The sequence below is a fragment of the Phyllopteryx taeniolatus genome, chromosome 12, assembly GCF_024500385.1.
Source record: "Phyllopteryx taeniolatus isolate TA_2022b chromosome 12, UOR_Ptae_1.2, whole genome shotgun sequence".
Lineage (NCBI taxonomy): Eukaryota > Metazoa > Chordata > Actinopteri > Syngnathiformes > Syngnathidae > Phyllopteryx > Phyllopteryx taeniolatus.
In genome coordinates, this window is record NC_084513.1 from 8,435,176 (window position 1) to 8,449,848 (window position 14,673).

General features: G+C 45.3%; 1 protein-coding gene across 3 annotated transcripts in view; it reads right to left on the reverse strand.

Annotated features, from left to right (window-relative positions):
• The window catches only part of slc4a3 (solute carrier family 4 member 3), a 63,279-nt gene extending 55,332 nt beyond the window's left edge, over window positions 1–7,947 (reverse strand). The window contains exon 1 of one of the 3 annotated variants that reach the window (XM_061792244.1): window positions 7,792–7,947. The gene's annotated coding sequence lies outside the window, so the exon portion shown is untranslated. The remainder of the gene's footprint in view (window positions 1–7,791) is intronic. The other 2 variants (XM_061792243.1, XM_061792242.1) reach the window with 2 other exon arrangements.
• Window positions 7,948–14,673: the final 6,726 nt, after the last annotated feature.

Here is a 14,673-nt window from a genome sequence, read left to right on the forward strand (position 1 = left end):
CCTAGAAGAAAATACTCAATCAAGTTGCACATGCGCATAAAATGCTTTCCAGGAAATGAGCGGCCGAGTCACATAGGATATGAGTTTGGTACGGACCATTTTCAACTATACGAAAACTGAGTGGATGTACAAAAAACTGACAAAATGTATGCAAAAAAATTAAATTTAAAAAATGGTCGAAACACAGAGGTTCCACTATAGTCAATTATTACCATTATTAAGGTCAGCATCAACAAGGGCAATTTTAGGATCTGAGGTTTAGTGGTGCTGACCTCCTGTGCAGCCAGGCAAACTATATATATATAAAATAAATTCCACAGTTTTGCACATTTTAATGTATTTTCATTTCCACCTTTATAAAGGAGGAGCAGCACTTTTTTGGGGAAAGTGTCTGTGACTAAACAATTAAATCTGATGAAGCTTTTTTAAAATGTCGAGCCACAGCAAAAGAGAAATTGATTGAATTCATAAAACTAACATGATGAAATCCTACTAATTTCTGGGAGAAGACAACTCAACAACTCATTTTGTTACAGCAGCACCTCTACATACACAGTAACAGTTTGCATTTGTTCTGGAGTAAACTAACCACCCCTTGGGAGTATTAAAAATAGCTAAATTGGACCTTGGACTCACTTTTTGGATTTTTATATCAAATGCAATGCACAACATGTCATGAACATGGTTAGGGCGACGGCGAGGAACGCAAGGCAAGAACATGGTGGACCCAATTGCAGGGAAGCAGGGAGGCAAGGCAGGAGTGCGGGAATCTCAAAATAATATTTAATCACAATGATAAAACAACAGGCGACTATGACAAAAACAACTGGCGACTATGACATGGCAAGACATGTGACAACGACAATGAACCGACAAGGACTGAAAGAACCCAGGGAACTAAATACAAACAAATTGACGAGACAACGAGGAACACCTGGACAAGACACGAGTGGCTGGAGAGAGCTGATTGGTCGACACAAAATAGACGAGAACAGGTGGACACAACAACCTAATGAGCACACGACAAACATGGAACACAGGAAAACATGGAACAAAACTAAACACAACCCAAACCCAAAACACAGACCATGACAGTACCCCCCCTCTAAAGGAACGGATCCCAGACGTTCCCCAAACAACAACCAAAAAGTCATCCACCCAGGGTGGGCGGAAGGGGGCCTGGAGGAGGGTACAGAGTCCACCCCTCAGGTCAGTCTGGTGGCCATCCAGGCCACCCGAGGTGAGGTGCTTGGCTGAGCGGTTCAGGAGGTCGTCCAGGACGCCAAGCACCAGGGTCTTTACAGGGCCATTCAGGCGGACGGCCACGGTGCCGAACCCAATGGTAATGCAGGGGCCAGGCAATAGGGTCGGGTGGCGGCCGCTGGACGAGCGCCGCCGGAGCAGGATCGGGTGGCGGCCGCTGGACGAGCGCCGCCGGAGCAGGGTCGGGTGGGGGCCGCTGGACGAGCGCCGCCGGAGCAAGGACGGGTGGCGGCCGCTGGACGAGCGCCGCCGGAGCAAGGACGGGTGGCGGCCGCTGGACGAGCGCCGCCGGAGCAAGGACGGGTGGCGGCCACTGGACGAGCGCCGCCGGAGCAAGGACGAGTGGCGGGCGCTGGACGAGCGCCGCCGGAGCAAGGACGAGTGGCGGGTGCTGGACGAGCGCCGCCGGAGCAAGGACGAGTGGCGGCCGCTGGACGAGCGCCGCCGGAGCAAGGACGAGTGGCGGGTGCTGGACGAGCGCCGCCGGAGCAAGGACGAGTGGCGGCCGCTGGACGAGCGCCGCCGGAGCAAGGACGAGTGGCGGCCGCTGGACGAGCGCCGCCGGAGCAAGGACGGGTGGCGGCCGCTGGACGAGCGCCGCCGGAGCAAGGACGGGTGGCGGCCGCTGGACGAGCGCCGCCGGAGCAAGGACGGGTGGCGGGCGCTGGACGAGCGCCGCCGGAGCAAGGACGGGTGGCGGGCGCTGGACGAGCGCCGCCGGAGCAAGGACGAGTGGCGGCCGCTGGACGAGCGCCGCCGGAGCAAGGACGGGTGGCGGCCGCTGGACGAGCGCCGCCGGAGCAAGGACGGGTGGCGGCCGCTGGACGAGCGGCGCCGGAACATGGTCGGATGGCGGCCGCTGGACGAGCGCCGCCGGAGCAAGGACGGGTGGCGGCCGCTGGACGAGCGCCGCCGGAGCAAGGACGGGTGGCGGCCGCTGGACGAGCGCCGCCGGAGCAAGGACGGGTGGCGGCCGCTGGACGAGCGCCGCCGGAGCAAGGACGGGTGGCGGCCGCTGGACGAGCGCCGCCGGAGCAAGGATTGGTGGCGGCCGCTGGACGAGCGCCGCCGGTGCGGGAGCCTGGCGCAGCTGCCGAGGAGCCGGAACGGGAGCCTGGCGCAGCTGCCGATTAGCCGGAACGGGAGCTGCAGTCGCTTCCTCAGCCTGCCGCCATTGAGGTGTGGGAGTAGAGGGTACGGGAGTGGAAGAGTGCACAAGGTCTCGGGAAGGTGAACTAGGAAAAATGGCTGGTACTGAACATGGCTTGGGGGCAGGTTTGACTAGACGCGACTTAATTGGAGCCGTGGAACAACGTGTGGGAACAGGTGAAAAATCAAGTGATTTGTGAACAGGGGGGAAAAAACGAGGGGGCAAAATTTGACCTTTACTTGGGCGCCTCCGTTGGCCACCACGCGGCGGTCCCGGGTAGATGGCCAAACGGGTGCCCAAGAAAAGGTCAGAGGGAAAGGATTTGGACTCACTGGGGTTGGAAACGGGGAGACGTGACAAAAACGGACGAGGACGGGATAAACTAGGGAAGGAACCAGAAAAATCTAAATCTGTGTCAGAGTCAGAATCAGATAGGAGGTTAACTAAATCAGGGCCATCTTCACAATCAGAAAAATCTGAATCTAAAGAAACATGTGGATGTACAATAGTAGGGCATGGTGAATAACTAGGACAAGTGGGGGGACCCGAGGAAAAGGACAGAAAAGACTGAATGATAGGGCTTACTGGAGGAGGGTAGGTATGGATGGCAGGCTGAGGACGGTGGGAGGCAGTTTGGTGGCGTCCAGGGTGACGCCATGTTGTTCCCGCTGGGTCCTGTTCTGGTCGGTTCATTCTGTCATGAACATGGTTAGGGCGACGGCGAGGAACGCAAGGCAAGAAAGAACATGGTGGACCCAATTGCAGGGAAGCAGGGAGGCAAGGCAGGAGTGCGGGAATCTCAAAATAATAATATTTAATCACAATGCTAAAACAACAGGCGACTATGACTAAAACAACTGGCGACTATGACAAAAACAACTGGCGACTATGACATGGCAAGACATGTGACAACGACAATGAACCGACAAGGACTGAAAGAACCCAGGGAACTAAATACAAACAAATTGACGAGACAACGAGGAACACCTGGACAAGACACGAGTGGCTGGAGAGAGCTGATTGGTCGACACAAAATAGACAAGAACAGGTGGACACAACAACCTAATGAGCACACGACAAACATGGAACACAGGAAAACATGGAACAAAACTAAACACAACCCAAACCCAAAACACAGACCATGACACAACATGTAAAGCACATCAACAGAAATTTACTTTTGTGAATACTTTAATACTAATATATAAAATCCTCTCTTTGCTCCTCCCTTTCTCTGTGTCCTAAAAGGAGTTATATTGTTCATGGTCATCCAATCAGTTAGCTTGACAGTAGCACCTTGGCTTTAATATTGCATATAATGTATAACACATGCACATAACACAACCGCTAGCTTCTCTCATTCCAATTCAAACACAGGATATTGGAGCTGTCACTAACCACCTGAAACGTTTCCTAGCAAGATTAAAAAAAAAAAAAAGTCTAACTCCTACCTAAGCAGAAACAGAAAGATACGATTAAATGCAGCAAAAAAAGAAAGAAGTGGAATGGTAATGATAATAGTGTGTTGGTATTGAACGGTAGAAGTTAAGACATTTTCCACATATTCTGGTTCAAACCAAGTACTATTTCCAGTACCGTATTTTCACGACCATGGGGCGCACCGCATTAAAAGGCGCAGTCTCAGTTACGGGGTCTATTTCTGTACTTAACACATACATAAGGCGCACCGTATTATTGGGCGCAGGCATGGTAAAACATACGCTAGCTTAAAACATACGGTAGCATGCATGCACGCTAAAACAATGTTTTTAAAAAGGCAGCGGGAGTAAAACTGATTTCGGTTGTACTTTATTGAAGTATTTAACAATGTACTCACGTTATTTTTTTGATCAATCCTCATCCACAAATCCATCAAAGTCCTCATCATCTGTATACGAAATGAAGAGCTGGGCAAGTTCTCCATCAAACACGGCAGGTTCCCTCTTGTCATTGTCAGAGTCAGTCTATCTAAGCAGATACCTTAGCCCAGGTATCCACAATCCATTCACATATGGTGGCGTAACTCGCCACCATACGCCTCCCAGTCTTAGTTGCACTTGGTTTTTCACAGCGGCTGTGAGATGGGCACGCATGGAGTCACAGATCAACAGGGACGGTGACGCGTGGAAAAAACTATCCGGTCTCTTTTTAGTACACCTCACTCAGGCACTCTCTCATTTTCTCCTTGGCCTTAACAATGACTTCGGCTGGAAACCTTTCTTTCGGCAGCGTCTTCCTCTTAAAAATCACCATAGGTGGCAGTTTCTGCCCATTACTATGGCAATCAAGCACAACAGTAAAAGCCGACTTCTCGTGCCCCGTTGTCCGTATCGCTACCGTGGTGGTCCCCTTCTTCTCTACAGTGTGTTCCACCGGAATGTCGAAAGTGAGCGAAAGTGAGCGGCACCTCGTCCATGGTGATGTGGTTGGGCTGGATGCGTTTGTCGGCAATCTTTTTACTGCAGTAGGAGCAAAAGATGGCCAGCTTTTCCTTGTAATCCGCCGGAAGTTGCTGCGCCACGGTTGTCCTTGCCCGGATGGATAGATGGCGCCGTTTCATAAAACAAAAGCAACAAGACGGAGCTCCTTGAAAATTTTCGATTTTCCTTTCTTCTGCAAGTGTGACTGTGGAGACGCTTCTCCCGGCTGTTCTTTGCTCATTACTCCATTGCTCGAGTTGGTCTTCCAACTCGGGCCACCTCGACTTGTTTCTTGACTTGGCGAAGCTCGTTTTCCTGCTTCCTCCACTTGCGAACCATGGATTCGTTGATCTTGAATTCTCTCGTGGCTGCTCGATTCTCATGTTCCTCCGTGTAACTACCAGCTTGCAGTTTAAACTGTGCTTCGTAAGCATGTCTCTCCGTAGGTGATATTTTCAGGGGTCCTTAGCCAAACCGATGTTGTTTTGCACAGTGCACATACCGGCGCTATATACCTACTGGGGGCGTGCCTTCAGCGTCCTCCTTCACACGCACCCTTCCCCCTTTACGTCCGCATGCTGTCCAAAGTCACGTCAGCTTTTCCTCTATATCAGCAGCGTGTCGGCAGGAAATGCTACTAGTCAGTCAAGCGGAGCGCTCATCAAAGTCACACATAAGACGCGCCGCGTTATAAGGCGCCCCGTCCATTTTGGAGAAAATTTAAGACTTTTAAGTGCACCTTATGGTCGTGAAAATACGGTACTTACTATCGCTGGAAGGCAGCATATGATTCTGTGCAGGTCAACCACTCAGATTGAAGTCGGGAAGAGGTGGGAGGGATTTGGTGGAGCGTACCATTTTTGAGGCAAGGCCCGTGGTGCTGTATTTTTGTTGTTAAAATTTGTTTCAACCGAGTACTGTATGGTTATGGACTTTAGTAGCTTGTTTAAAAAGGACATACAGTTAAAATAATAACAACAATAATAATCTCACATCTAAGAAATCTAACAAAATACGGACGTTCCATAGCATTTGGTAGCTCTGCGTTATTAGGATTCCCACATAGTTTCGAGGCAGGGCACTCCCTGCTCCAATATTACTGGCTCCAGGACACACGCCGCTGCACTTTGATTGGCTGTTGTATCCCTGTAAAATACACCCTACTGCTATATACTGGTTCAGTTGCCAGTTCTTCTCCCCAAAAACATTCAAACTAACCACCAAATAGAACCAGAGACCAAACCATTATATTTTAGCAAATCCAAGCTGCTTATCTCCTATTCCTAATAACGTGGAAATTGCGCTATGGTTTTAAAGTTTAACTTGTTCAAAACTGTGTGGCCAAATTTCAGACCTCTAAACTTTTATTTAAACAGTTTATTTGTTGGAAAACGTCAAAGTCCCAAAAAATTTCCAAATGAAAATGGACAAGTGATGCATAAGGGCTGGACTACAATTCATTCATGTAAACCCCCTAAATTCATTTGAAACAGTGGTGTCTGTATGGAGATGTTGTGTGTGCTGTTTCTACCCCTAGATGTCAGTAAAGCCTAAGGCGTGGAGTTCTTTTAATGTAGAAAACAGATTCAAATGCTAAATTAATATTATTACAAATGATAATACTAAATACTCCCTCCTCTGGCTGATAGGTATATTGCTCGCTCTTTGTTGGGGTAAGGGCAAATTTATTGATGTGACCCCCATCGAACTCTGGAAACATGTAAAAATGACCAAAACTGTCCAGAACACAGGGAAGAAGAAAAAAGGGAAAGCGAGAGGTCAAGTTGTTGCTACTTTTAGTTTGTCCCATTAGGTGTTGCAACAGCAATTACACGCATGATTTGTTTGGCAGTGACGATCTAAAGTGAAGAAAATGTTTTATTTTATATTTTAAATTGTGTGGCATGTTATCATATAAATTAAAGGCAATGTTAAAACTATTGCTAATTGACTTTTTTTGTAAGCATATGTAAATCGTTGATGGAGGGGGGCGCCAAATGAAATATCGCCTAGGGCGCCACATTGGCTACGGCCGGCCCTGCATATATACAGTATATATACAGCGGAGTAGTAGTAGTGAGTGAGTGAGTGAGTGAGTGATTTCGGACACAGCATATGTGGGAATCCTAATAACGCGTGCTGCGCAGTACTGTCTCTTTTTTTCGGCGTTCTTCATGCTCTGTGGCACCATGCTGCCTCTCAGAGGTCAGTTTTGGTACTACGAGGGATATGGAGTGGTATTCGAGTTGTCATGTATGTGATGCGATGTGGTCATCTCAAGTACACTAGAGCAGTAAGAACAGACGTGGTTTTTTTTTTTAAATTATTATTATTATTTTATTTTTTTTGCCTCGTCATGTATGGGGTTTGACGTGTTAAAAATCGTCATACACAGAACGGCAGCCCTTGTCACCGTGTATCCCTTCAGGAAGTTTCAGCACAACAATACCCTGCCATGCATCCTCACTCCTCCAACATCATTCCTGCCGAGTCATTACTATGTGTGACCTTCCAGGCACCCCCAGCTACAGCCGCGCTTCAACTTGCACCACTATGCACAATTGTGCCGATCTATACAACTAACGAGGCGATGCTTATTTGTTTGTGATAAATGTAGGAAAACGATAATTCGTTGCATAAGCCACCGCCTATTGGGGTGATGTTGCTTGCTCGCTGCCGCTGCTGCACAATAACGACTCGTGTGCTTCTTCATTGTCAGCTGGCTGTTGAAAGACTAACCTGCAAGGACGACCACGCTAATAATAGATTTGCCACTGTGCGTCTTTCATTCTTACCAAAAAGCATCGCTTTTATTTTTCACCATTCGACACATGTGCTTGGATTGGAGAAAAAAAAAAAAAAAAAAGGGGTGAGGAAAAAAAAAACGCGACTCAGCATTAGTATATTCATACTACAGCGTGCACTCACGGCAAAAAAACAACAACATTGCCTTCATACCTGAGATGGTTGCAGGGCAATCCAGTGGAAAACGGAAATTTAAGGATGTAGTGGTCCTGGTCCAATCTTTAAAGACCCACCCTGGTGAACACTCTGTGTGTGTTTTTTTTGGATGGGTTTGGGGAAAAAAGAAAAAGGCTCTCCGCGTGACCACGTGACTGTGGAAGACAACCTGCTCAAGTCAAGTGCTACATGGACAGCACAACATGCATGGAAGTACAGTAGGGTGCAGTTGAATGTCTGTGCCACCTGACTTTCTCTTCTTTCACTTTTACAGCTATTTCCTTGGCTGCTAGGTTTCATAAGGACTAATACACCATAACAAACATCTTTCAATGCATGCATGATTATTTCCAGCATATATGGAAGTATATCTGTGCCATCTGTGTTTACATTTGAATTTCTGGACACGTTTTTTTTTTAACAATCGTAATATTCAATGTAAAGAAATTAAATACCTCGAGAAATGTTGTGTCGGAAATTCAGTGTCAAACATTATATGTCTAATTTAAACTCAGGTGCCATAAAAATACCATAAAAGCTCAACATCTAGGTCACCAGTCACAAGCCATGGAAAAGCAAGCGAACCTTTCTCATTTCATCCAACATACAGCTAATCAAGTTATGTGCCAGTGTTAAAAACAATGGAGTGGAGTGTAAAAAAAATCTGTTAAAAATTCCAATTCAGACTCAAATATTCAAATTTAGGCACAGATCGTACAGATATTGTCCTATACTTCCATACACATACAAACTTCCATAAATATACAAATTTCCATTACAACATGCTGGCAGGTAGCAGGATATAAACATGTATTGATGGTTATTATATAATGTTGTTATTATGAAACCTACCACATGAGAATTAGCTGTTTTTAGAGATGCTTCCAAAATAATTCTAAAAAATAATCCAACACAAATTACTCTATATCAAAATTCTGAGTCCATGCAGCCTGTGTATACACACAAATGGAACAGTTCACGCAATAAATAAATACAACCCCAATTCCAATGAAGTTGGGACATTCTGTTAAATATAAATAAAAACAGAATACAATGATTTGCAAATCATGTTCAACCTATATTTAATTGAATGCACTACAAAATAAGATATTTAACGTTCAAACTGATAAACTTTATTGTTTTCAGCAAAAAATCATTAACTTCGAATTTTATTGCTGCAACACGTTCCCAAAAAGCTGGGACAGGGTCATGTTTACCACTGTGTTACATCACCTTTTCTTTTAACAACATTCAATAAACGTTTGGGAACTGAGGACACTAATTGTCTGTGGAATTATTTCCCATTCTTGCTTGATGTACAGCTTCAGCAGTTCAACAGTCCTGGGTCTCCGTTGTCGTATTTTACGCTTCATAATGCGCCACACGTTTTCAATGGGAGACAGGTTTGGACTGCAGACAGGCCAGTCTAGTACCCGCACTCTTTTACTACGAAGCCACGCTGTTGTAACACGTGCAGAATGTGGTTTGACATTGTCTTGCTGAAATAAGCAGGGGCGTCCATGATAAAGACGTTGCTTGGATGGCAGCATATGTTTCTCCAAAACCTGTATGTACCTTTCAGCATTAATGGTGCCTTCACAGATGTGTAAGTTACCCATACCATTGGCACTAACACAGCCCCATACCATCACAGATGCTGGCTTTTGAACTTTGCGTCCATAACAGTCCAGATGGTTGTTTTCCTCTTTGGCCCGGAGGACACGACGGCCACAATTTCCAAAAACAGTTTGAAATGTGGATTCGTCAGACCACAGAACCCTTTTCCACTTTGCATCAGTCCATCTTAGATGAGCTCGGGCCCAGAGAAGCCGGCGGCGTTTCTAGGTGTTGTTGATGAATGGCCTTTGCTTTGCATAGTAGAGTTTCAAGTTGCACTTACGGATGTAGTGCCGAACACTATTTAATGACATTGGTTTTCTGAAGTGTTCCTGAGCCCATGTGGTGATATCCTTTACACATTGATGTCGGTTTTTGATGCAGTGCCGACTTAGGTTTCGGCCTTGCCGCTTACATGCCGCTTACATGCAGTGATTTCTCCAGATTCTCTGAACCTTTTAATGATATTATGGACAGTAGATGACGAAATCCCTAAATTCCTTGCAATTGTTCGTTGAGGAACATTGTCCTTAAACTGTTCGACTATTTTCTCATGCACTTGTTAACAAAGAGGTGAACCTCGCCCCATCTTTGCTTGTGAATGACTGAGCAATTCAGGGAAGCTCCTTTTATACCCAATCATGGGATCCACCTGTTCCCAATTAGTGTTTGATGTTTGATGAGCATTCCTCAACTTTCTCAGTCTTTTTTGCCACCTGTCCCACCTTTTTTGGAACATGTTGCAGCCATAAATTTCTAAATTAATGATTATTTGCTAAAAACAATAAAGTTGATCAGTTTGAACATTAAATATCTTGTCTTTGTAGTGTATTCAATTAAATATAGGTTGAACATAATTTGCAAATGATTGTATTCTGTTTTTATTTCTGTTACACACAATGTCCCAACTTCATTGGAATTGGGGTTGTACCTATTACACATACGTTTTATTTGCTTTTATATAAAGTTTGCAATATATTTATTGACTTTCAGACCGGTGTAGTGAGGCTATGACTTGGCAACGAGGCTGGCCAAATATCCGACATTTCTAAGTGATGATTGTACTACAAGATCATCCATCCATCCATCCATTTTCTGAGCCGCTTCTCCTCACTAGGGTCGCGGGCATGCTGGAGCCTATCCCAGCTATCATCGGGCAGGAGGCAGGGTACACCCTGAACTGGTTGCCAGCCAATCGCAGGGCACATACAAACAAACAACCATTCGCACTCACACCTATGGGCAATTTTAGAGTCTCCAATTATTGCATGTTTTTGGGATGTGGGAGGAAACCGGAGTGCCCGGAGAAAACCCACGCACGGGGAGAATATGCAAACTCCACACAGGCGGGGCTGGGGATTGAACCCGGGTCCTCAGAACTGTGAGGCTGACGCTCTAACCAGTCTTCCACCGTGCCGCCCTACAAGATCATGTCAAAGACTTCAATGTTGAATGTTCGGCTATGTCGGGGCCGGGGAATATTTGTGTTTGCCGATGTGTCCGTTTCATGCGCCATATGCACGGATCTGTGTCCGAGTGACATTTGTCAATTCATGTGCAGATCTGTGTGTGGTACATGCATCATTGAGCTGTGTTTATGATTATATTTCCATGTGGAAATTGAAAGTTCATTTGTTTGTATTCAATTTTGCTGATTTCTTTGTGTTGTTGTTCATAAACCTTTTGAGTTCATTTTGGCTTGTTGTTTTTCCTGTCCCTCCTTGTGTTACATTAGTGGTTCCACCTGTGTCTTGTCATTATCCTCCTGCGCTGGGCCAGGTCCTCGTGTTTCCACCAATAGGCTCTCGTCATACCCTCACAGTCTTGTCCAGGTGGGCCTTGTTGTCTGATTGGTCAAGGTGTACTGAGTTTGCTGCTTTCTCTTCAGTCTTTTCCTTGTCTTCACATTTGTCTGCCTCTTTGAGTCTTTTGGGAGTTTAGGCCTTTTGTTTCCAAGTTCCAAATGTTCGCTGTGTTCCACAGCCCCTTAACCCTCCTGTTACTTTGTGGGTCAAATTGACCTGTTTTAAATTTAGTTTTTCAGTATGCAACTCCTCCTGCTTGGCTGAGTACATAATTAAGTGTAATTTATGTATTTAGTTCATTTATGGGTCAAAATAAGAGTTTCAATACAATTCCACTTGATTCTATGTCAGCGGGTCAATTTGACCCAGAACAGATGCATTAATTCATCTCTTCAAAATAAAGGTTGGTAATGGAGTAAATAATGACAAATGCAGTATACCAAACACATGCGCCTGGGTCAAACTGATCCAAGAAGAGTATTGTTGTTTTTGACAAACAAACATATCAGGAGCGTTTGAAAAACATACAATAAGGGATTTGGATCCGCTCTTGTTAGGAATGACATTGTTTATTTAGTGCTAGTGATGTTTATGTCAAGAAAATACATGCACAGCATTATACCCACCTGATATGTTGTGGGTCAGAATCATCCTGTTTAAACTTTGAGATACAAAAAACGTTTATGAGATTTATTTTATTATTATTTATTTTTTTTGACACCTTTTTAGACCCAGGAACATAATTGCTGTTGTTGACAAATGAACCGAACAGAAGATTAAGGAAAGTGAAATGTTTTTATGCTTCCACTAGAGGCTACTCTAACTTCAAATATATATATAAAAAAAATGTCCCATCAAATCTGCAGTTACTGCACCTCTGTCTGGTAAAGAATCTTAACAACATTCCTGGAAATACTCCCGAGATTTTGATTAAATAAATAAATAAATAAATAAAAATAAAAACTCGAAACACCAGATTAAGATTTTGGACTTCATGACATGTCCATTGATGTGGAAAACAATTGTTTGTGTTAAAAATCTGGTGGTGTTTAAAGCAGGAAAACACTCCACAGCTGGATTGTCATCCATCCATCCATCCATCCATCCATCCATTTTCTTTACCGCTTATCCTCACTTGGGTCACGGGCTGCTGGAGCCTATCCCAGCTTTCTTCGGGCGGGAGGCGGGGTACACCCTGAACCGGTCACCAGCCAATCGCAGGGCACATAGAAACAAACAACCATTCGCACTCACATTCACACCTACGGGCAAACCCACCCAGGCACGGGGAGAACATGCAAACTCCACACAGGCAGGGCCGGGATTTGAAACCCGGTCCCCAGAACTGTGAGGCAGATGTGATAACCAGTTGTGCACCGTGCCGGCGGATTGTCATCTAGATGGGTGGAATGTTTTTCCGTCACTGTTTGAAGAAGGCTAAAATTGAAAAAGAGGTTTGCGGCTCCATTGCCTTCACTTTATTCATTTTTCATTTGAATAATTGGACCATTTGCGATTATTCTTAATGTAAACTTCCTCGACAGACTTCCTTCCTGGTCATCTTGGGTGGTTACGATTGGTCCCCTTCAGTACAATTACAGTACTTCATTATTAGACTCAAGTAGATTTTTCAGATATCTGTACTTTACTTGAGTATTTATTTTTCTGATGACTTTGTACTTTTGTATGGAGAAAAGAAAACCTTTGCATTCCCTCCTACATTTGAAAACAGGTACTGTATCTCTACTTTAAGGTTGTCAAGTGATTATAGGTCTCCCTGGAGGAAATGACCTTTTAAGCCCACTGTCCATTTACTGTATTTCTCAAGACGAATCAGTCTTTACTATATGGAGTGGTTTAGTCTCGTGTCTTCCCAGCTAGGTTTGATTGTATGGCACCCTGAAGACACTGTGCTTTGTTCCCAAGCAGCTGTTTCTCGTGAAAATTTTCTGACTGAGCCAAAGATGCAACCTGGGCCCACACCAAACATTCGCACGTACTCTGTGAACATTTGTTGCCGAGCTTTTCTATGTACTGTGCTACGAGGTACTGACCGTTTTGAAATTTTATTGAATTCATCTTTTAACACTTTTGATCCAAAGCTCATAGGAATGTTTTTCATAGTGTGAACTGCTAAAGGTTATTTCTATGTTTGTAGGCTACTTTCTGCTTATACCTCTATATGTATACAGTGGATCCACGCATATTCGCATTTCAGCATTCATGAATTCCCCTAGTCACAATTATATTGTTGTTGTTGTTGGGGGAACTTATCCCGTTATTCACGGAAAACGTGCCTATTTGCTTTTTTTTAAATTTAACCCCCCCCCCCCAAAAAAAATACATTGTGGCAAAATACTGTCTACAGTATGTTTTTCAACTTTTTAAATGCTATGAGTCTCTTTCCAAGTGTTTTGGGATCATAGTTTGTGGCATACTTATGGCTTAAACTATTAATATTAGTAGTTTAATGAATATAGGGATCATTTTTAGAGGAGCGTCAATTATGTGAGGATTTTTGCTACTCGTGGTCATGCTCAGTCCCTTTCCTCAATGAACAGCGAGGGTCCAGTGTACGTATGTGTAAGTGGATCAATATATACTGTATATTGCCATAAGTATCCGCTCACCTGCCTTGACTCAGATATGAACTTAAGTGACATCCCATTCCTAATCCATAGGGTTCAATATGACGTCGGTCCAACCATTGCAGCTATAACAGCTTCTGGGAAGGCCTGGGTCTCAGTCTCCGCTTTAATTCATCCCAATGGTGTTCTATCGGGTTGAGGTCAGGACTCTGTGCTGGCCAGTCAGGTTCATCCACACCAAACTCTCTCATCCATGTCTTTATGGGTCTTGCTTTGTGCAGTGGTGGACAGCCATGTTTGAAATGAAAGAACTGTTCCCACAAATCTTAGACCATGGTCCTCAGTCAGAAAAGGGTGGAGGGCCCTCTCCAGATCAGGGATGAGATCCTTCCCCAAGTGGAGGAGTTCAAATATCTTGGGGTCTTGTTCACGAGTGAGGGACGAATGGAAGTCGAGATTGACAGGCGGATAGGTCCAGCGTCTGGAGTGATGCGGATTTTGTATCGGTCTGTTGTGGTAAAGAAGGAGCTAAGCCGAAATGCGAGGCTCTCTATTTACCTTCGAGTTACGTTCCTACCCTCACCTATGTTCACGAGCTGTGGGTCATGACCGAAAGAACAAGATTCCGGATACAAGCAGCCGACATGAGTTTCTTCCGCGGCGTGTCCGGGCTCTCCCTTAAAGATAAGGTGAGAAGCTCGGTCATCCGGAAGGGGCTCAGAGTAGAGCTGCTGCTCCTCTACATCGAGAGGAGCCAGATGAGATGCCTCCCGGACACCTCCCAGGTGAGGTGTTCTGGGCACATCCCAGTGGGAGGAGACCCCGGGGACGCCCCAGGTCACGCTGGAGAGACTACGTCTCTCGGCTTG